Here is a 24,622-nt window from a genome sequence, read left to right as displayed (position 1 = left end):
TAAGTTGTTCCTGTGTTGAAGGTCACTTTTTGGGTAGTTGCATTTAGGTGGCACACACTACAGTTGCCACATGGGTGATGGCCTATTGGTAATGTGCTGACCACCTGTCGGTTATTTTTGAGTTGAGGTTTTGGGCGGGTGTGTACTAGGATGTCTCTGAGGTTCTTACCCCTCCTGTGCGAGAACCTGGGTAGTGGAATATTCAGTTTTCCGCTGTTGAGGATGCACCAGTATTTCCTTACTATCTTAGAGACTCTATCTGATGCTATGTTAAATGGTGTAATACAAATGGGTCTCTAGTCTTCGCTTCTGTCTTCTTCTTCATATGCCTCGAGGAGTGCATCCCTGTGGTTGTTAGCCACTCTTTTCTTTGCTTTTTTAATGATGGTTGCAGAGTATTGTCTTTTCTTGTTTTTTTTGGATACATATTTTGCCTGTGTTTCATAATCCTTAGTTTCAGAGCAGGTCCTCCTGAGCCTGAGGAACTGCCCAAATGGGAGGTTCTCCTTCAGGTGTTGTGGGTGAAAACTATTGTAAAGTAGGAGACAGTTCTTAGCAGTGGGTTTAAAATGAGTCATAGTCTTGAGTGCCCCTTCAGCTGGGTAGATGTTTAGGTCTAGAAAAACAATTCTGTTCTGCTCATGGTGTGAGTGAATTTTAGGAATGGGTCTTGTCGATTGAGCCATTCAAGGAAATCATTGACTGCAGATTCGTTGGCATTCCATATTAGGAGTACATCGTCTATGTGCCTTTTCCATTCCAGGATTTTTTGTTGGCATGGAATGCTGTACATTAAAACATAGTCCATCTATTTTTATATGCCCTACAATTAAAAACCAGTACAGCCAAAGGTATGCAATTCCTAAAGAAGTGAGGGGAAAGTAGGGTATGGTTTTTGAAACTACACATACTCTGACCAATCCTCCCTTGAGTAGTCTAGCCTTTTGTTTGCTCCTGAAGAATTGTCATGATCAATATTGAGATTTGAAAGGCAAGAAACATGTCGACCTCCAAATAATACTCTGATCCGACGTGGACCATTATATTCACTCCAGGCCATAATTAGTTTTTAATATAACAAAGCGATCCAGACATTAAATTCACTTTTTGATTAGCTTTAGTTATTTTTTATCTCACTTGACATTAGCCTACTCACTTCAGCACACTTACACTGCACCTCACTCTTCACATCAGCAGCAACATAAAAGAACGCCGGCACAGAGCCGGCCACGGGGCACATTGGGCATTGCAGAGCTGGCCCAGTGAGGAACTGTCCGATGATGAGGCATGACACCCCTCGGGGTGCATGAGGGCTCTTAATCCTGATAGATCTGATCCGATGATCTGACTCCTCAGGAGCTCCCGACCTTTCCTTTTCCCTCCTTTCTCTCCCTTTTCTTCCTTAGGAACTGCATACCTTTGACTGTGCTCATACCTTTGGGGGAATGTATTCTGGACCTTCATGCACCCCCTTGCCTCTCTCTTTATGGACCTAAAAGAAAAAACCCTAAATTGTTGTTGTTACTGTGGAAGGGCTTGTAGCCCCCATGGAAAATACAGTGTTACATGCTGACAACTGGGCTAACTTCTGAATTGGAGTACTAAGGTTGCTACTTCAAAATATCAAAAATAATTGTTACATTAAACCTGACATGATGCCAAGTTGAATTTAATCTACTCTTTGACTATAATTAGGCAACTCCGTTTTCAGTGTTTATTTTGTGTGCATTTCAGTGGTGTTTAAGAACATTATGAAATTATTGCTTATCGGTGTTTATTCAGCTGTATAACCACCAAAATACATGAAACCTGTGTTTTTTCACTGTTTACAAAACACAATGTTATTTGCATTGATTGACGTGCATCTACAATACAAAGAGGACATGCAGGGTATGTAGTGTCTTCTCGTTGCCAGTGTGTCTAACAGACTATGTTAAACTGTTTTAAGCGTAGACAGTCTGTGTACTACATTCTCACTCACACTCACTTTCTATTACCCTCTCAATAATTCTCACACTCACTCTGTCAGGACTCGGTCTGGTTTACAGGACTAGTAATGGATTACAAATATAAGAGTGCTATATTCAGATGTTTTAATAAACAAATGCCTGGACGCAGTTGGGATCATTCACTTAGTTCTTAATGAATATTATGACGTTATAGGGGTGATCAACCCTGCCAACAGCATAGCACCTTGCACAACCTTTAAATATTTGAATTACACCAGATTCATAACCCTGTATTACAAGGCACCTGAAACATGATACTTTAAGCATGGTCTGCATTGCTTTCTGCACTCCTTGCCTGTATCATTAAGCTGATGCTGCTACTGTGTGGCTATCCATACCTGCCAGGTGTCCCCATAACACATATCTCATTAGTCCTGACCTTTATAACAGGCATCATATTGTATCTGGGACTATAGTTTATAAAATAATTATAAAATAATTATATCAAACCTATAACATGCTTCTAAACACTGCACCCCCAACCAGCAAAGTTAAAGCAGAATAATCTTAGACCAGCCTTTCTTGCTGCTTCCTTGTAACCCAAAATTACATTGTGTTGGCCTCTTCAGAAAGAAAGAAATATGCCTATTTCTCTCTTGCTTTCCTTTCTTTGAGTGGAGGTTTACACTGATGGGGGCTGTAAGCCTTTCAGCTGGGTTTTATCATTTACTATAGATTTACACCTAAAATAGAATAGCCTAGCTAGAATGCAACTTTAGAAAATTGGCACTCTCTTGCCTAGGTTTTCCAGTGGCTATTTTTCATTGCTGGCCATGAGACAGTCTCCTGACCTCCCGGGGAGGGGGTGAACAACACCCAGGAAAGGACAAACTAGAGGCCTGCCACTGGAAGAGGTATTACCTCTCCATAGCAGGAAGCCATAGAGGGTGTGAGCCTAAAAGGTGAGCTTCAAAGGGGAAGTCCACTTTGAAGGGCAAATGGTGGACACACATGAGAGGAGATCCTCTTTTGTTCTGGTAGACGGATTGCTATCGGGGACATAGGGGGGAAACAGTTGCCAGACCGGTTTTCCTGTGGGATTTTAGCCCCAGGTAGCCACATCTCTAGGGTGGGCTACCAACCTTCCCACACCAAGAGAAGGATTCTGCCACCTTGGGAGTGGGTAGAATATTGAACTCTGTGATATCTAGATACCACACGTTGCAGGCAATTGTCATTAAGCGGTAGGTAAAACAGTTGTTTATTGGCTAGTAATCACTGCATCCACTGAGGGCAAGTTGTGGGCATAAAAGTGGCACCACTGACACCCAGACCTTAGAGCATGTGTGTGTGCAAGAGAGACGACAAAAGAAGGACTGTGTTGCTGTTCCGTGGACTGGGCAAAGAGAAACTGCACCTTAGACTGGAATGCACCTGCTGCTCCAGGGCTAGTAAAGAGAGGACTGGGCCTGTGGTGCCCTGCTCGAGGTAAAGTTCTCCTCCGGGTCTCAGATGGAGGAGATGAACTAGAGGAGTCAATCAAATGACTTTCTATTACTGCTGCAGGGCCACAAAAGCTGAAGCAGGTGTCTTGGGGAGTTTGTAGCCACAATCGCTCAGTTGCTGCTGTGCTGCCCTGGAGAGTGAGCACGACAGTCAAAAGTTGCACCTGAGTCTCCTGGACCTGGAAGTTGTCAAAGTGCAGTTTGGCAACTGTTTTTTGGCTGGACTCACCTGGACACCGGAGCCAAAGTCACTCCACCATGCTCGTGGACTGGGGACAGCCCCAGGAAGACCCCCATTGACCGTGTCTGCATCCTCAACATACTCAGCATTTTCAGCATCATGTATCCTTTGCATCAGGACCACTTCATTGATGTCTATGGAGGTTTAACCATAGAGCGTAGAACTGGACTGGAGTCTGCTTTTAGTGCAAGGTAACTGTCCTGACAAGCCTTATTTGCTCTTCTGACTTGCTCCATGTCAAAGCCGGTCACTCAAAGCGGGCAGCAGTGCCAGAACAGAACTTAATTTAAAAGTTTTCAAAAGTTTTCAAAGTAACCGCTAAATGTGGTAGTTGCCAACGCGTGTTGAGTGAAAAGCAGTGATTTATGACTTCCTTAATAATTTATATTTCCAGAACTTTCATGTGGATTTTGGTGTCTAAAAATTCATAAAAATAAGATCCATTTTTATAAATGTGTGCTGGATTTCCTTTTTGGTATGTTTCTTTCATGTTCAATTGTTTTGCTTTGCACATGTTCCTTTGTTAAAGCCTGCCCACTCAAAGCCACAACTACCCAGGTTTGAGCTAAGGTTTTACAAAGGAGTCTGACTGGACCCTAGACTAGTTTGAGAGTTTATGACACAGTGAGGTCGCACAATCACACCATACAATAAACTGCATTTCCTCACAAGTATGTTTGTAGATAAAATCAGTGCAACATTTAAATTTCAAAGAGAATAAAAAACAGTTTCTTGTAAATGTGAACATTTATTTTGTCTGTGCACACATTCTAGTGCAAGATTTGAGCAAAAGAGTTAGAAATGCTTCTGTGAGACAGAATTGTATATTTTTTGCCAACATTGAATTATAGAGAGAGGTAAAAGAGTTTTCCAGAAAAGAATTTGGTTGCAAAGCCTGAACATAGAACTTATAGAGTGTCCTAGGTTCCTGTGGAAGGACATGGCAAAGAAGGCTTAGAAGCTGCCATAATCAAAAGCTAAAAAGTGTGGCAAAGTTTCTGTTATATGCAGTGCGCAAATACAACTAGGATGGAAATATCTAGAATGGAAAGGCTGTGAAATAACCAATATTGAACATGAGAGATTCATCTTTAGTAGTGCTGCAGTTGGATAAAACCTTCAACAGGATCGCTCAAAGAAAATTGAGAATATGTTTAGTTACCATTTACATTAAAACAACTAGGGGCATATTATCAAGACAGGCGATAAAATTATCGCCGTGTTAGCAGCAGAAAACTGCTGCTAAAACGGCGATAATGGGCTTGATAATATGCTCGATGGAATTCCAATTGAAGCCCATGTTAGATGTCCTTCACATCTAACATGGGCTTCAATTGGAATTCCATAGAGCATATTATCAAGCCCATTATTGCCGTTTTAGTGGCAGTTTTCTGCCGCTAAAACGGCGATAATTTTATCGCCTGTCTTGATAATATGCCCCCTAGTTGGTAGTTCATTTAGCTGTAACCTGAAAGAGATCTGCGTCAACAGGCACCCTGCGAGCATCCCGGTCCACGGGGAAATCCCATTGAAGTTATTGTCAAGCAAGAACTAGAGGAGGATCAGATGCACAACCTTCACAACGGAAGGATGTTTTTGGGGGCCTGGTCAGTTCCAACCAGGTCACTCATAATGACTCTTTATTAAGTTTAACCCATCATTTGTATTTAATAGTTCTTGGAAGGCAACAGCTCAACCAACAACATTTGTTGAATTTGAAATCCATATTTCCCTCTTGTTTCTTTGCACTGTGACATTGGGCACAAGGAATCTGGCAACCAAGGGCCAAATTGATCAATGTTTGTGACTCCCTTGAACCAAACAAGGCAACGCAGGTAATGAAAAACCTAGATTCAGATTTACCAACGTGGAGAAAATTCTTTATTTCTACCCGTTGTTTCCGCTTTCTGCAGCACACATAGAAAGAGGAAAATGCCTCTTAGGATTGCTTTTGTGCAGGAAGGGGCCACTTCCTGCACAAAAACAATCCTTCCTACAGTGCACGTGTCCTTGCACAAATGTACAAGGGTGCCTGAATTGGCACAAGATAGCACATTGTGCACCAGCGCAAGGGGAGAGGTGGAATGTGCCATATAATGTTAAATATGCCACATTCCTGCCCTCTCCCTTTCGCCAATGAGATGTGCATGCTTTTTTAATTCTACTGTCGCAGGTAAACCCCTCTCTATCTACCCCCACTAACTATAATCCACACCACAGAAAAAAATCCCTCCAAAGATTCATACATCTAACAACATACTGCACTGTATGAGTCCATGGCATATTGTAGTCTACATTTTCTGATTTATATGGCTGTGGTGTGGCCTTGCAGGGCACACTTGAAAACTCTTGGAAGATCGTTGCATTGTGTGCATTTGTCACAAAATCAGCTGGAGGAAGTGTACAAACATGAGGGATGCTGACAATGACATCCATGTCATCCACCAACAAGGAAATCAGAACAGCATACCACACCACTAGGATAGCAAAACAAATATTCATACTACAATAGTATGTTGGAAGGAGGATATTTTCATGTCTGCACAAAGCTTGACATATGAGTCCCTTCGCCTGCTGTCTATGCAGAACTATGTAGCCATTACAGACATGATTATGAAATCCATTCATACTCCAGCTCTCTAATCAATAACATTTCAGCCATTCATCACCCTCTGTACCTTCAAATAACCATTTTACCAATCCCCAATTACTCTACACCTTGCTGATACCCTACTACCCAATTAATACAGACACAATTTACCTAGCCCCTTTATAACATCTAAACCATTGGTACAGCCACTGCAGCTCCATAGCTGGCATTTACTTCATTACATTACCAGCACTGGGTGGTGTAACAGGCTACACACACACAAAGGCATATCTTCTCTCTGTGTAGTCATGTTTCTCACTGTATGTCCTGAGTATGTGGAGGAAGAAGATGCCTTGGTTTACCTTGCACAAAAGGAGCATGTTCCCACCTCTTCCAGAGTGGGTGTGGTTGGCTGTTCCTCCAGACCTCTGTAGTTGGGTGACTGAAGGACAGTGACATAATGCATTGAGTTGACCACTTTATGTTACATATCTTGACTAACTTCCATATGAAAGTCCCAATGTTCATCATGCAGAGCCTACTTTGATGACACTGATCTCCACAACACCTTGTGCTACTGACAGCATCCCAGCAACCATGACCCTGCAATTAATCTCCTTTCCTTATCAAAACATTTTTGAATGTCAGTGAGGGTGCAATATCTAATTTAGTCTCTAAATGATAGTGTATCCTATATCCTATAACTTGATAGTCCCTCTATGAAGAGGTGGGAGATCTGCAGTCATATTCAGACACATACCAAAGCATTTTTTCAGTAATCGTTCCAGATCCATGCAATCAGTGAAAAAGATCTTAGTGTGCTTACCATTCTGAAATCTACATGAATATCAATGGTTTCCTACATTTCCTGGCATAAAAAAACCCAGGATCCAAATCTATTGAACTAATCCGAATAGGATCAATCTCTGGTACTCACTGTTTTATGGTACTTTTGGTCTATTTCAGTTTGAAGCACAAGAGCTGTTTATACCCTAGTGTCAGTTACTTTCTTATATTATGATGTACTTTGAGCAGAATGTTAACAGTCCACACATATAAAAGTATATTACTTAGATGCACTTAGTTTCTAAGATACACCAACCAGAGCTTCGGTACTTCTTCCAAAGACATGGTCTGATCATCACGTCACATAGTTTTTTTTTTGTTTAACAGATTTAATTGAATTTTTGCACACAAGGTACACAATTATTACGGTAGAAAGCTTTACAGCCACTAACCATGGTACAGGCCATTAAAGTGGCACAATATCATGTAAAAAGAGCAACATGGCATCACACGTGTCAAAAGGTGTGGCCCTAGGCAAGTTGTCTCAGCAGCTTCCCCCATACTCAACCATGCTTCAAGGGGCATCCTCGAGCCTCATAGACAGCCCACTTCTGTTGTGTGCACCAGTCCATCCCGCCTCCATTGTGAGAGGGAGAGAGGGGCAGGGTTCTTTCAGCGAGTGGTAATGTCCCATGTGGCCACCATGAGGGCTGCACCCAGGAATGTTCAATCCGCCCTCGAGCCCCCTATGTCCTCCAATACCCCCAGCAGGAGAACCAAGGGTGAAAAAGTGAACTCCAAATCCCAGGACTTCAGTCAATTCCCCGACCACTGCATTCCAGAACACTTAAATCCTGCAGCATGACCACACCGTATGCTAAAAGTCAGCAGGAGTACCCCCGTAGCGGGGGCAGGTGGGTTCAGTAAGGAGATCCACTTGTGCAACCCAGCCGGGGTAAGGTAGGCACAATATAGATTGCACATCATACAACGGAATCAGTAACAGCCTGGAGGAGATAGTGGTGGTCCTAGCTGCCATCATTGAATTCCGCCAATCCTCTTTTTCAAGGAGAGCCTGTCAGCCCTCCCAGCAAGTCCTAAGTTAGGTGATCCAGAGTACCCAGGTCGATGATTATCAGTGTACAATAGATTTTGGAGTTCCCACCTTTGCCCTTTGTGCCCATAAGAAGCTTGGCCTTCAGCGGACTAAACTACAGGAGTGGGTTGGTCTGAGATACATGAGTGAGGAGCGCTTGTCACAATTCAAGATATTTGTAGAATTGTGTAGACGTGAGTGCATAGGTATTGTGAAGCTCTTGAAAGGACTGCATGTGCGACCCTGACCACATGTCACCCAGCTACGAGATGCCAATGAGGTCCTAGTTCACAAAACCTTTTTGCTATGCCAGTGTAGTAGCCCAATGTGTATGACAGAGTGCAGCCCTGCAGGCAAGGAAAACCACTCTGGTCACAGAAGGAGCGGTGTGTAAAGCATGAAGGACATGGCCATTATTTGAGTGAACCCAAAAAGCGATAGCTCCAGTCTGCAAGCAGGGTCCAACCAACCCCAGTTAAACAAGCAATGTACCAATAGAAGTTAGGAGCCAAGAAAATAAAGGTATAAATTGGCCATTTCTAAGCCCTAGTCGTAAGGGGCATGATGGCAATGGGCAAGAGCAAGATGTGGTCTGGAGCCATGCCACAAACGGAGGACACAACCCTATTGAGAGCAAAGAACTGGGTCCACTGTATAGATATTGGGAGATTCTGAAGGATCACCATCTTATACAAGGTTATAAGGCCCATCACATTCAATGTAAGGCACTGCCATTTGGACAGCGTATAGGGATAATATTTTGCCAATCAAAACAGTCTCGGGATTAAGCCAGAGGAACCAGCACAGATTTAGAGGGATTCACTCAGAGGCCACATGCTGCTCCGAAGCACTGGAGGAGATAGAGGCAATAAGGTCTGCCTACCATGGGATCTACAAGGTTGAGAAGGATGTCATCCGCATAGAGGGCTATGAGGTCCTCATGTTCCATGCCCCACTTCCATCTGCATACCTGAGCATCACAACGAAGGAGGTGTGCCAATGGTTTGATCACCAGGGCAAATAGGAGAGGAGACTAGTTCCCCTCCCGATGTAAAAGGCATTGGAAAGCTCTCTGATAATCTGAACCATTGCACTAGGATTAGAGTTCAATGCATGGACGAACCCACTGAAGAGAGGTCCGAACCCAGACCGAGTAAGCATGTGCTCTAAATATACCAGTCTACAGTATTGAAGGCCTTTTAAGAATCAATTAGTATCAAGGTTAGACTACATGAAAGGAGATGACAGTGGGCCAGTGACACATGGAGGCACCAAAGGCAACCCTTCGTACTGCAGGCAGGCATGAAGCCACTTTATCCTGATGTAGGAGAACATGAAGGACTTGCTTAAGAAGGATCGCCAGAAGTGTGGTGAAGATCTTGACCTCTCCATTGATGAAGGCTATTGGTCGATGGTCGGCACAGGCAGTCAAAGGCTGCTGCATCTTCGGGGGCACCATGATTTTGGCAGTATCTGTCTCTGAAGGAAAGGCTTCCTGAGCTACCTCATTATAAAGGGCCAGGAGTTGAGGAGTCAGAATGTCCCAGGATGTCGTATAGTACTCAGAGGTGAATTCATCAGGACAGGAGTCTTTCTGGAGTTCACCTTCAGCTGTAAAGGGCTTGTCCAGTATCCTAGCCTCAGCACGGGGCAGGCGAGGATGAGGCATGCCATTGAGAAACTGGGAGGCAGAGGCAGGGTTCACCTGAGAGGACGCCGCATATAGACGCCATTAGTAGCATGCGAATATTTGCGTGATCTCCTGTAGAGTACAATCAAGCCTTACCAAAGTCATCTGTGATTTAAGGCACAATTCTGCTCACCTGCGGATGAGATGCCAGCTAATATATCAGCTTCCCATTCTTATTCCCCAGTCCATAGAGACCCTGGCTGTTGTGGTGTGCCATAGGTGTTTTGTAGTCTCTAGAGATTGAAGATGGATCACATCACTCAAGAGGCTCAATTGTCAGGTGACCTTGCTGTGAGGGTCTGCCATGAGGCGGTCATCCAACCGGAGGGCAGGGGCCTCGAGTTGAGTGAGATGGAGGAGTGAGCTTGTTCTTGTGCATGGATACTGGCTTTAGCAAATTCCCTAATGTCCGCCTTGCTGGTAGTCCAAAGGGTGCCAACAGAGCTGAATGAGCCTTCTGTCATGTAGTTCCTATAAATGTCTATAGGATCTGCATGTTTAGACAACAGAAACAAAAGAATTGGTGTCCAGACTGATACCAGGCACTCCCAAAGGATATGTTAGTCTGTAGACCAGCTAGCTCGGAGTGCCACTATGAGCCCCGCAACCTTACCAGAGAGTGAATAATTTCTGGCAACTCTCGAACATGACAACCCTGACTGCTTGGGGATCGTGGAACAGTACAGTACTTTTCACTCAGTCACTCGTGCACACTTTGTCTCAGAGAGATAAATAATATAAACAGTGGGGACGTTTCCAATAAGCATTTATTGAAGCAGCATCATACTAGTATAAAATACGTGTGCTGCAAAAACCATTAGCCAGAAACAGATATATATGATTACAAGCACCCACAGAGTAAATAAAAGGTAGAATTCTACCATGGTGCTAAATCAGTGAATGTATGCAGGCACGGAGATACATGGCAGTAATCAGGCATACTCCTAAAATGCTAACCGTAGCTAAGTGTACCTAGCATGTATATAGGTGGAAATCCAAGAATCCCCATAGGAAAGAGCCAACCCTATTACCTGATGGGAGAGAATGAAGGACCCCGTCTTGGTCTTGAATTGTACACCCCGCAAGGGATGTCAGACCACTGCATGCTAGAGTGTCTGCGTGCAGCGACTTCAACATCTTGTGTCAGCATGGAAGCTTCTCTTCTGGTTTGCCCAGTGAAGAGGTGGCACTTATATACCTTAAAGGTATCCTCAGGGGATTTACCTAGATGTGTTATGGTAATGTGGGCCTGTCGTACATGGATGACGATTGCGGTGAAGTTTGTACAGAGTTATTATACAGAAGATGGTAATCCTGCTGTGATACTACAAATCCTCATGCATACTAAATGAGGCTAGTTTTTTTAAGAAAACTACCCAACATTTATCCGGCACGTAAGTAGGCAAAAGGTCAGCGCCAAAGCCATTATGTAGAACAAGGTAGGACAAATGGAGGAAACAGGTTGTGCTGCTACCTAGGCCTATATTGAGGTACATTGGGGCTCATAACACCCAGTCCTCATCCAATGGATGTTAGGTGAACAATCTATAAAATATGCCTGTCTAAAAAGCATAACAAACATTGTTAAAATGTTTAAAAAATTGTATATGTAAAAACTATGTAAAAGGGTAAAACAAAGCTCTATAAGTCCTCTAGAAAGTCAATATACTGTCTAGATCAACTGAGCACTTCTAAAGCCATAATGCCCTAGTTAGATAGAGCAAGAGAGAAAAATAAAACAAAAATGATGTTTTCAAATTCCAATTTGGGTTGTTTTCAAAAAGGGCTGAATTGTTCCCATCACACAGAGAGCCAAATGTTTATGTGTCCTGTGTGGGAGAACCAACATCACTGCTGCTTGCCTACACAGAAGACAGTCCCATGCGTTCAAAGCTACATTGCACAAGAAGTCCTTTTTCCATCTCTTTGGAGGCTGGGATGTCCATTGCGCAGGAGGAGAATTAAAACCAGGATACCCACTACAAGTAGCAGGACCAGAGGAAGCCCTCCAAAAACGCTTCCTAATATGGAGTGTATAAAGGATACAATAACTGAGACGATCGTCTGAATGGTGCATAATAGTCCAGCATCTATGCTCTTAAATAGGTGCACAATCCCACTTGTATCAGACATGTTAAAGATACGATGTACCATTTCCCCAAAATGGAGCGGGAAGTTCATACGTACAAGTGCTTGTATCTCCGATGAAGACCTTGCAACCTGGAGATCAAAAGTTTCTCGGGCTGAGGTTAAGGCCACATCCTTCTGTAAAAGCATGGCTTTCAGTCTACTCAGAGAATCAAACCATATAAGGGAAACTATCAATGAAGGCCACAGCGGTGCCTCCCTGACTGTGCGGGTCGGTAGAAACAATACTTGCATTCAACAAGTAACACTGGAACTTACTGTGTCTAAATACGATGCCAGGCATCATCCCACAACAACCTTGATCATTCAACATCAAATAACTCCCATTCAAGAGCAGTTTTAACACCGGATGAATCACGGCATCTGGGGACCCTTTTAAGTAACACGATAAGCTTGCAACTGAAGCATTACATGCTCAATAAAGCATAATATCCTGACAAATTAGAGACCCACTTAAAGAACTCTCACAGTCTGAACTGCTCCGAAAAACCTCAGTGTCCCCATTCCTGCATGAAAATCTGTATGGTAATTCTCAAGATTCATGAATGTAGCCCTCTCCCATCACTTTGTATCTGCTTACCTGGTGGTACTGTGGACAGTATTGAAATGGGAATGTCGTGACTGGCAGTGTAATATGGCTATGGATTAACCATTCTGGGGAAGGTAACTCAGCCAAGGTACAAGGTAATTGGAACAGTTTTTCAATGTGCAGCATTGTATACTTTGCATCTCTTCGTGCCATAGTTCTCTGTCTTTCTATCAGGTTGTATGCGGAAAACAGAGTCGTTCTGTTGATATACCGCCAGGGCATGTGACCAGAGTGCAATGAGTGCAACATCCAGCTTAATGATAGAATGGCATCGTAACTGCGATTGCTCATGTTGAAAAATAGACAAATCCACATTCTATTCCCAAACAGGATCTCATCTGTAGTACAGCCTCCTAGGGAGCTTCTTGGCATGTTACTAAGTGCCCTCTGGACCACATATAGGGGATTTGACCCAACTGCCACCCCAGCCTAATACCCTTGCTGTTAAGGATTGCTTTAAGTCCCAGTTTTTCCTCTCCACAACCACACGTCACAGACACCAAGATTGGTCACCCAGTTAGAGAGAGGATGGGCCCGGCACGTTGGGATACAGAGGGGACCTGTAGCATCCATATCCAAGATTGGGACTGCATTGAAGTCACCACCTATGAGTCTTAGTCCATTTGGGAGATCCAGAAGCATCTTAGACAGGTCACTGAGATAAGGTTCTACAATCACTTGGGGTGAATAATCGTGTATTAGGTTAACAGTGTGGCCCTCAACTGTGCCTGTGATCACAATGAAATGGCCCTGCCGGTCTCTAATGTCACAGGTGACATTAAAAAAATACGAGCGACACAGTAGGATTGCCATCCAAGGGAACCTTGAGTAAAGCTGGAACTAAAGACTCTGGCATAGCCTCTACATGCCAAGAAAGGGCAGGTGGATCTCCTGGAGCATCAATACCTCAGTTAGGTGTTGATGTGAGAAACCTAGGACTGAGTGCGTTTCACGCTGTCTAGATGTCAGTTAATGTTCCAGGACAAAACTTGAGGTATGCCAGACCTGAGGAAAAGTCTTGTGTGTGGACAGGACACATGAGAGTGTCGCACTTTGCTTCAAAGATGGTCCAGGTACATGCCCATGGTGTGTGACAAGGGGCCAGATTACCGTGTTGTGCTGCTTGCAATATGGAATCGGTTTCTGCCTGTTTGCAAAGCAGAATGAAAACAATTATACAAACAAATAAAATGAATAATAACATAATACTGAATCCCTGCCCTCCAACACCCCTACCCCAAACTTCCACCACAGAAGTATCTGTCGCCCAGAAAAAGAAGATAAAGAAAGCACAAAACAGCTTGAAAAGGGCAATGGAGTGGTAGATGTCTCTGTGATGCAGGATAAGTAATGGCCATCAGTGGAATAAAAATTTCAAATTCCAAAAGACGATGTCTGTGTCCTAAAACAGAGGATTATTAGGGAATCACAGTGCAGGACTCTGCGATAAGTCAGTGTTTGCTGGCTGACCAGCAGGAGGTGGGGAAGTCCTAGCCGAAAAGTCCTTGTGGTTCAGCTGGTACTCCGCTGCATCAGGGAGTGTGTTAAAGGTGGTGACTGGTCTCGCGTCTGGTGGGATGGTGAAGAAGATTTAGATTGTTTGGTGTTATGCCTCCTTTGTGAACAAACACAGTAGCACCATGGTTTGGGAGCTAGTGTTGTCTGGGTTGGTTCAGTGGGCCCAGTTCCCTGGGGGAGACACCACCAGGCCCATAGAATGGGTACTCTTTTTGCACCATGTCTAAGCAGATTCTGAGCTGTTGAACAAGTGGGATTTGTACCAATGGACCACTGGGAGACTGGGTGGGAATAAGAGGTGGTACTGAAGGCCAGGTGCCCTGAACTTCTGCTTGACCTCCAGGTAAGAGCGGCATTTCTGCTGAACCTTTTTGGCATTGTCTGGAAAGAGGAGAACTTTGCTATCACCTCAGAGGAGGTCAGGACGAGAGCCGTCCTCTCTCAAAAGTGCATTGCTGTCGCAGAAGTTAAGGATTCGGGTGATCAGCAGCCTGGGGGATACTCCCAGAGGCAGATTAGGAGTCTGCGCCCTGTAAGCTCTCTCTAATTCGAACCAGGGGAAAAGTTGGTCTGTGGGCATCCAGGATGTGATCCAAATGTAAACATATTTGGTGATTTGTTGCAGCTGCCATCCGGAACACCAACTATACTTATGTTATTATGCCTAGAACGGTTTTCAGCATCTTCAGAGGGATAATGCAATTCTGCTGTGTGTGGGAGATGTTTGGTAACTTGTGATTTCAGAGTGGTAACATCATCTTCCACTGCAGATGAGTGGTATTCAGTGTCCGTGATTCCAGCCGCAGCATTGCTCAGGTCCTGGCATAGAAGGGCAACCTCTCCAATCTTGGTTTCCACAGCAGCTTGGGAGGATTGAAAGCATGAAGGATTGTGGTGAAGTCGCTCTCTGATGAGGTCATCTTTCCAGCGATGGTTCCCCCATTCTTGCCGGCCTGGGGTTCAGTAGTAAATTGGTCCCGCTGGCCTGGGAGGTTGCGGGCAGGAATGTTTGTGAACAAAAGGACCGTACGGCTGACCAATGTTAAGCACACCAGATCCAAATTCAATATGCAGTTTCTTAGTTGGTGCAAAGACACGTCCAGAGCAAGCCGCACTTGTGCTCTACTGGAAAACCAGATATACAAACTTGTTTTTGACAAAGGGACGGTGCACTCAAGGAAAAGACTTTTCAAATATCCCAAAGATTGTTTCTTTATTCTTATTCAAATCCAAGAACAGTCAAACTCAGCCAACGCGTTTCGTTCTTTGCGATCTTCGTCAGGGCATGGATATTTTAAGAAACGAACTTCACGAACTTCAAAAGGATCGGCTTCCAATAGATATAAAAGTTCATGTAAAAGGGAGTATGACCTTTCCAAGTAGCTGAAAGGTATACGTGTGGGTACGATCGTATGTGCGTCACCAGGTAATGTAAATGACAGTCAGATTCTTTTTTCGTCACTACGTATCAAAAGCATAGTTCTGTCAACATTGTTGTTGTATATTTATGCCCAATGTGTGGGCTGCATATTTCTTTAAAAGAGCGCGCTTCTCCTGATTGCGGGCAGGAATGTTTACCTTTGCCCATGTCAGGGGGAGGGACGTGGCCACGCGATATTCTCTCGGAAAGGGTCCTCCACCAGGATGAGGGAGGTTCAGGGAGGACAGGCTGTGCAGAGCAACACTAGGGCAAGCGATGAATTCGCCCAGGGGAGAAGACAGTCGATTGTGTGGAGGAGGTAGCGTGGATGAGCACTGGAGGAGTGTAGTTCATACAGGGAGGCAGTGAAAGTATTGATGGGCTGGCCCCACATCGCCAGGCTCCACCAGTGCCCACTCTTCTGCACGCATCACCTAGGACTCCATAAGGCCACAGAGTTTGAAAGTGTAGGGGGAGGTCAAACCAGGCAGTTCAAAGCAACTGGCGCAGAGCAGGGTACTGACGCAGTGTGAGAGAAGCGGCACATCCCATATTCCTCAACTTTAGGGGGACAAGGCATATTAGACAGGCAGGACCACGCTGTGGCATGGGCAGATGGGAAGATCTGTAAGCGCCCCAGCACAGGGCTCAAACACATCAGGTTTGCACCACAGGGTACCCATAGCACTCACCAGCTTCACGCCGAAATCCCCTGGGCCCTCCAACCCAAAAAGGAGCTAGTCAGTGGTACAGCACAGCCATCGAAGGGGGAGGCCCAGTGCACATTCATCAAAAACTCCAATAATGGCAGGGACCCGAACAACAGCCCTGTCTCCAAGGCCAATGGTGGTTATGAAAATGAAGGCACCCCTTTCCTTCAAGTAAGTCTGCAATTTTGGGAGTTGGGTTAGACCCACATTCCATGGAGTGAAAAGTGGGGAGCAGCAGTGGGTCTCCCTGGCAGCCGGTGGGATGAGGGCGCCAGGTGTAGGCACTGAAAGCAGGAGGCTCAAAGACAGGGCACAGACAAGGCCATAGTTGCTAGGCACTCTCCCGAGGACCCACGGGCCATGTGATCAGGACCTCCACTGCTCACCTGAGATTGCAGTGTTGACACTGATGAGGCCAGTCCCAATGAGAAGTCCAGTGCCTGAACACTGCCTAGTGAGGCCGGGTTCCAGCCGTCTGGAGCACTGCTGATTGGGATGGTAGTACCTGGAGGATTGGGATGCCAGTGTTCGGTAGAGGAGGCCCCTAAAAGTCTCAGGCCTCAGTCATGGTGTGAGCAGGTCATTCTTTGGTCCAAGCTCTTCATGATGGAGGAGGACAGCTCCCATGAATATGGCCACTTCACAGGAGTGTAGAATCGGCTCTGCCCCACCACTCACCAAACTGGTCCACAAGCAGCAGCATGGCTGGTAGATTGGGGGAGTAGGAGTCCCTGATATAGTGTGTGGATGGGAGGGAATGATGGAGTGGTGCGGAGCTCTCTTGAAGTGCAACCGCCATCTTGATGCTCCAAACCTTGCCACCCATGTCACATACTTTTATTATACTTTCATTCACATTAACATTGATGCCTCCCCAGCAGAACACTGACTCAACATTTCAACATCCTACAACCATTATTCATAAACAAACACCTGCTCTGTCAGGAGGACTGTGATACCTTCAAGGATTTATTTACAATATTTGTGACTAGCCTTATTTCTTAGCCTAATTCCAAGAAACAGTCACACTCTGTCACCTGGTGTATATATGAATGTATGGATATGGTATTTCTATTGTACAAACCTAGCCAAATGGCAGCGGAGTCCTGGACATGGCCAAAAACAAACATAAAGGCAATGAGTGATAGTAGAAGTAGCTGGGTTGTGGACAGTTAATGCATTGTGATGTAGTGTTCTTTACAGATGCTAGCCTTTGGAGTATGATGGATACATGGACATTATTCCAGTTTGTGGGAGCACCGATGGAAATGATCTTCTGGCTTGTTTTATCATTTTTTATGTTTTTACTTTTCTTAGTCTGCAATCTGTTGGTGTCTTGATGGTGGGCATGTGGAGAACCACCCCCAATCATCATGGCTTTGTAAATGGTGCATATCGTTTTCAAGGTGGTCCAGGATGACAAAGGGAGGCAATGGAGATCTAAGAAGATGGGGTGAAGTGATCATATTTTTATCAGGGCCTGGATGAGATGAGCTGCAGCACGTAGAATGTCCTTAAGGAGTGCCAGTGTGTGTCAGTCTAAGAGGACATGAAGCAGGGTGTAGAGTTGAGGGCTTGAACAGCAGTTCTGAAGTCCCTTTCTGGAAGAAACTGTTTTTCTTTCTTGAGAAAAGAAAGCTCTTCATTTTCTTTGGCAATGAGTTCATCCATGGTGAGGTCGGTATCTATGGTTAATCCAAATGACCTGGCATTTGGTGAAAATTTGGGTTCAAAGCCATCAGGTTCATATCAGTGAACCAGGTGTGTACTTATTCTTGTTTGTTGTTCTTGGCAAATAACAGGATTGTTCAGTTGATTTGGCTGAGCTTCAGGTAGGTGATGGACAGCCAGGTCTTAATAATGTGAAAGCAGGCTTTGATGCATGAAAGTCTGAAGCAGCGGAGACTTTCATAAAGGCTTGTCAATTATAAACATACTGGTGAATTTTAATGTTGTTCTCTGTGATTAAAGTACCAAGCTGCTCCATGTTTAGGTTGAAGATAACAGGAGACAGCATGAAATGCTGGGGTACTCCGCAAGTGTTAGGAATCTTTTGGGACCAGCTGAATGAACCAGTGTCAGTAGAAGACGTGAGGGGAGAACCAGTGAAGAACATTGCAGATGAATTCCTTTCTAGACTACTTGATGTATATGAGGATGGGATGGTCAACAATGTTGAAGGCAGCTGATCCTGGTGCATCCAGGAAGCATGTGTGTGAAACAACTTAATAAGAGAGCTGAATCCAGCCAGAGGAAGCATGAAAGAGGGCAGGTAAATAAGGCAAAAATTACAGAGCAGCTTTCACCTTTGGGAAAATAAACTGGTATCACATAAGTGAAAAATCAGCAGATCTGCTCCTAATGTTGTTAGGTTGGTGTATGTATTTACTCTCAGAATGACCATCAAGGTGGAGACATGTCTGTCCCATTTGTGAGTGAGAGGGTGAATTGGGTGTTGCCTGCATAGGAAATTATATTGAGACCATGGGATCAGATGATGTTGGCCAGCAGAGGTCATATATGTGTTGAAGAGTGTGGGACTGAGGGATGAGCCCTGGGTGACACTGCAGGTGATCCCCTTATGTTCAGAGGTGAAAGGCAGGAGGTGGATCCTCTGGGTTCTTCCAGTGAGGAAGGAGGTAATCCGTCTGAGTGCGTTGCTTTGGATGCCAATGTGGTGGAGTTTTTTGATCAGTGTGTGGTGTTGTTTCTCCTCGGTCGAGAAGGGTTCGGATGTCGTTGGTGGCTGCGATCAGGTCAGTTTTGGTGCTGTGATTGCTGTGGAAGCTAGATTGGGAGGCGTTGAGTAGCTGGTTCTGCTCCAGTTGTGTCATGAGTTTATTGTTGATGATCTTTTCCAGTACTTTCGCTGGGAATGGGAGCAGAAAAACTGGCCAGTAAAGTTTGAGTTTGTTGGGGTCAGCGAGGTTTTTTTGAGTAGGGGTCTGACTTCGGTGTGTTTCCAGGCATCGGAAAATGTTGCGGTGGTGATTGAGGTGTTGAGTAGGGTGGTGAGTTCCTGGCTGACCCTTTGGTTTCCGAGGTTGAAGATGTGGTGCAGACATTGGTCTGTGGGAGGTCCAGAATGGATGGATTTCATGGTGGAGGTGATGTCCTGGGTAGAGAGGATGCTCCAGGCGGTCAGTGTGTGGTTCATGTCGGTTACGTTGGTGGCATATCTGTTGAGGAAGTCCATAGGTGTGGGTTGGGGTTTGAAGTTTCTGTATATGGTTGTAATCTTGTCACAGAGAAAGTGGGCGAGGTTATTATGCAGCTCCTTTGAGGGTATGATGTAATTTTCGCTGGCACCAGGGTTGGAGGATTCCTTAACAATCTTGAAAAGTTTCTTGGTGTTGTTGGCGCTGGTTTTGATGCATGCAGTAGGGCTGGTTTCTTTTTTCCTTCAGCAGGCAGTGGTAGAGGCTGATGGTCTTGAAGGCTGCCCTGTTGAAGGTGTCCTTGCTGGTGCGCCATCTCCTCTCCACTGTTTGTTGTCTCGTTTCACTTGTCTTTCCTGGGTGTGATGGGTGATATCTTGTTGTGGAAGTAATTCACTAGAGCATCGCAGTTCCTGTGAGGGAGGGATTGTGTTCTTGGTGGCCATTAGGCAGGGAAACTCTTTGACGATGGTGAAGAGTTCCTTGGTGTGGTTGACACAAGCCTTCATGCGGTCTGCAAGGGCATTCCTTTTTGCATCCTTGAGTCGTTGGCTATATTTGCTGAGGGCTGATATAAAGGTGGATCAGTCTATATCATCTATGCTCGTGTGCCATCTTCTCTCCTGTTGTTTGCTGCTGCGTTTCAGTGTAGTGTCTTGATTTTTTGATGCTAAAAAAAGTCTTTGTTTCCATCATACTTCAGAATCACAAAAAATTTGCTTCATTTTTGCTTTGCTAACTGCTGAATGTTTACAGTTATTTACATTTTGTTGTGTGTTACAATAAATGACACCCTGCAGCCTTTAGTTTCCCACACCTATTCTCCAGCAAGTATGTCACATAATTCACTTTACCTTTCGTTCTTTGGCTGCAAAGGGAGAGGAGTTTGTAAACACCAATCCCCATGACTCGCGTTTAAAACACAAGCTGGCGCGAGCTCGCAGGCGCTAGTTCTCCTGAGGCTTGAGCCGGGAGAAGAGTGGAGGATATATTGAAGGCAAGCTGTTCTTTGGCGTTTTTGCACATTTAACGGATCTTAACTGTGTTTAACCTTTTTAAATTCATTTTCTGGTTTTTTATATGTACTGGAACATCTTACCTGAAGTATTTTAGCGCTTTTAAGGTTGAGAGGCTTGGGGCATCGATGCTAAAGCGGAGTAAGTGACAGGAAGGGCCGCCATCTTTGAAGGAACGCAGGTCAGCGGACTAGGCTCCCTGACTCGCGTTCAAAACACAAGCTGGCGCGAACGCGCCACTGGCACGCCAGAGGCGCGCCTAAGGCAAACCCGTCTGCGCCTGGCCAGCGTCTAGTAACTTTGTTGAAGCTGAGGGGGACTATTAATACAAGGGACTGCCTTTGCATACTTCCAAGTACCCTACCTGCAACTGTTCCCGAGGTTTGTCCTGGCTGTCGATCCAGCCTACCCATTTTTAATAGGGAGGAGAAGAGGAGAGGGGCAGCTGTTAAGGAGAGCCGATCTATGAAATGCATTTTGTTGAATGCGAGGTCTCTAGTTAAGCACAGCCTAGAATGTGCCAGACTTATCGAGGATCAGGATGTTAAAGTGGCCTTCATTACTGAGACATGGACAGATGCCGCCTCGGGGCCAGACATAGTGACAGCTACCCCCCCAGAATTTCTATGTCATACACTAGATAGGCCTATAAGGAAAGGAGGAGGCCTGGCAGTGATTTATGATCATTTAATCAAGGCAGCCTTCCAGCCAATTCCTATAGGCTCTATTTTTCAACCTCAGTCTCACCCATCACCACTCCTTTAAGGGGTGTTTATTATATAGGCCGCCAGGAACAAGAAATTCCTTTTTAGCCTCCCTGGGTATCTTTTGGAAGAGGGGGCGCTTTCAGAGGCCTTCACAGTCATGGGAGACTTTAACTTCCATTTAGAACTAATGGAGGAAACGGATACTATGACTTTGAACAAACTGATGCTGAGTGTAGACTTGAGGCAGCAGGTAGTAGGTGCCATGCACAGGGGAGGGCATACCATGGATGGGATTTTTTCAAATCAACATAATCTCCATTTCCGGGGCCTCCTTCCTCTGGTGTGGTCCGATCATTCGGCGGCTCAATTCGAGATAATACTAACTGAACCAAATATGAGAAGTACAGGCACTAAGGATTGTATAAGAATAAGAGCTTGGAATAATTTGGATGGAACCACTTTTAACGAGCTTCTGGTTTCCTCTGCAATTCAATTGCCACTGGAAGTGGAAGGGTCCTGCCAAAGTTATACAGACTGGTTGCAGCAGGCATGTGACAGACTAGCTCCTAGCAAAGTCCTCCGTCCTACGAGAATGCACCCCTCCACCCCCTGGTATTCAGAGGAGCTCAGGAATCAAAAACATATTTGTAAGCAGTCAGAACGGAAGAGGAGGAGTAGTTACAGGGAAACTGAAAAAAAAGCTTATAAAGCCAGCTTTCAGATGTACAAACAGGTAATCGCGGTGACTAAACAAAAATACTACGCCTCACAGATCGCAGAGTCTAAGAACTTAGTCAAAGAACTGTTTAAGACTGTCACCACGCTGGCCTCGTCCAAGCAAGTGATAGTTCAACTGAGCCAAGTACTCTGTGAAGAATTGGCAAAGTTCTTTTTGTCCAAGGTGGAAGCAATCTTCACGGTATTCAGCAAAGCAAATACTGTCATGAGTGATGTAATATGTGACGTCATCAGCAGTGCATTGAGGGGGCGCGAGTTATAGTTAGCTGAACTAACTATAACGGGGGAATTTCTAGGGTTTTGTACGAGGGAAATGTCCAGCTAACTATAACGCCCCTGAAACCTATGGTTTTTTCAGTGAATTTCTAAGGTTTTTTAAATGCCAATTCCTAACTATAACATGCATGAAACCAATGGTTTTTTTCAGTGATTTTCTAAGGTTTTTGAAATGCCAATTCCTAACTACAACGTGCATGAAACCTATGGTTTTTTCAGTGAATTTCAAAGGTTTTTTAAATGCTAATTCCTATCTATAACTTATGTCTAAAGCTATGATGTTTAATTATTTTCATTGGATTTCTAAATTTTTCTAATTCAGTGTGTCAATTCCTTTAATTATGTTTTTTTAAATACTTTATCACCAATTTTTAAACTTATTTTTACAATTAATTCTTTTAAAAATTAAAAAATAATATTTGTTTTTAATGGGTTTTTTTATTTGTAAGAAAAAATTTAAATATTTTTGATATTTTTTAAAATATTTTGTAAACTATATTTTCAATACTTTATTATTATTTTTTCTATTTTTTGGGGGGACTTGCGCACCCTATGCGCACCGTTCTCGATCCCTGCGCGAAAGCATCCGCGTACGGTATGCGTTGGGTATGTGTTTGGTGCGCGATTTCAATGCGACCGGTACTCGACTCCATGCCTATACGCGACATGTACGATGCACGTTACGCGACGCTTGCGCGCTTCCGCGATACGTCATGTGCGTTTATGACGTGGTGGGTGCGCGATTCCCGCAAAATATTTTACATTTAAAAAACATATATATGTATTTCATGTGAATATTAATTGAAGACAAACTCTAAACTACTCATAAAAGTAATATATTTTTACTTCTAATCCTATATTCCTTTTAAATTCAATTTTGCGGATGCGCGCTGGGTGCGTGCTGCCTATGCGCACGGTGCGCGGATCCCATGTGACCTGAAAAAAAGTGATTTGATTGGTTCTTTACACTTCCTTTTCTAACTATTGAAAGACCCAACCCATTTCAATCATTCTTCTTTGACCTCCTTTGGAGGAGCAACTCTTTGCAGAGAAGAAGCTTTTTTGGACTAAGTTTACACTTAGCTCAAACTTTTTTTTTACAAACAATGGCTTCAGGGCAGCAGGCATCTCCAGGATCTCCTCATTCATCTGAGGATGATTTTTTGGAAGAGCCACCACACCCACCACGATAGTCATCTGTGGTGTGGAAATTTTTCACCTATCCTGAGGGGCAAACGAAAACCAATGCCACCTTAGTAACCTGCAAGATCTGCCAGAGAGTGCTGTACCGTGGGGATCCGAACAAAAAATATTCCTGCGGAACTGCAAGTATGATGAAGCATCTGAGGACCCTTCATCTGTTGAACCTTGCTCGGGAGGAATGCCGCAGTATGAGAGTTGTTCTTGCTCCTTCAGATCCATCGCAGCCAAGCACTTCATGGGTGGATCCTTCTGTACAAAATTTGGACATCCGTCCACAGTTTCAATACCTGAAAGTGCTCTGCTTAAAATGCAATTTTGGTTTATGCTATGGGGAGCAGTCGATCGATCTCATCTGCCAAAAGCAAGAGGGTCACCATTGCTAGTTTTTTTTTGTTTTTTTTCCTGAGGTTCATTGTTTTGTTCCTCCAGTTCTGTTTTTTCCTTTTTTTTCAAGAAAAACCAAAAAAAATTAAAAATTGTTCAAAAAACAAAAAAAATATATAAAAGAAAAAAGAAGAAAAAAAAAGTTCTTCTAAGAAGATGAATGTATGTGCAGTATGTAATTGACTGAATGAATGCATTGGTAGCGTATGGTGAATGTATAAGTGCAGAACTATGAGGAAGTGCTGCAGCATCACACAGTAACCTCTTTAACTGCAGTGTGCTGTAGTACTTCTGAAGCACAGGGATGCAACATATGTACATAAATATGTTGCAAATCTATGCTTCTCTCCACACGGCTGCTTAAATTGCAGCCATGTGGTGACACAGGCACCCTTGCACCATAGTGCAAGGATATCTGTGTAATGTGCTGTTTGTTTTTGTGCAGGAAGACACACCTTCCGGCACAAAAACAATCAGAAAACGCTTTTTTCTCCTTCAATGTATGCTGAACATTTTAGCATGCATTGAAGATTTAAAAATGAGGAGAAATGAAAACAATTATCCTTGTTGTGCTTTCCTACACCAATTGGAGAATGGTGCAGCATTCACACACATATCGAGATTGATGATTTCTGATAAATCTGGAGATGTGTCTTGTTCTATGATTATTCAGTGCAGTCATTAACAACAACACTTATAGAACACCCTTTCAACGCAAAGTGGTGTGTATGATGAGGTTGTATTTACATGGAGTAGAAAAAGTACACAGAGTGCGTTTTCCTCTCTTTGTAAATATGAAAGAGTGTCTTGCGCAATAACTATGTTACAAAAAGTGACATATTTCTGTTTTTAAAATTGCTTGCGAATGATAGAAGGTAAGCACAGAGTTTTGTCTGCA

Source organism: Triturus cristatus, chromosome 5_2, assembly GCF_964204655.1.
Source record: "Triturus cristatus chromosome 5_2, aTriCri1.1, whole genome shotgun sequence".
NCBI lineage: Eukaryota > Metazoa > Chordata > Amphibia > Caudata > Salamandridae > Triturus > Triturus cristatus.
The sequence above is the reverse complement of the archived record's forward strand: the minus strand, read 5'-3'. Positions refer to the sequence as shown.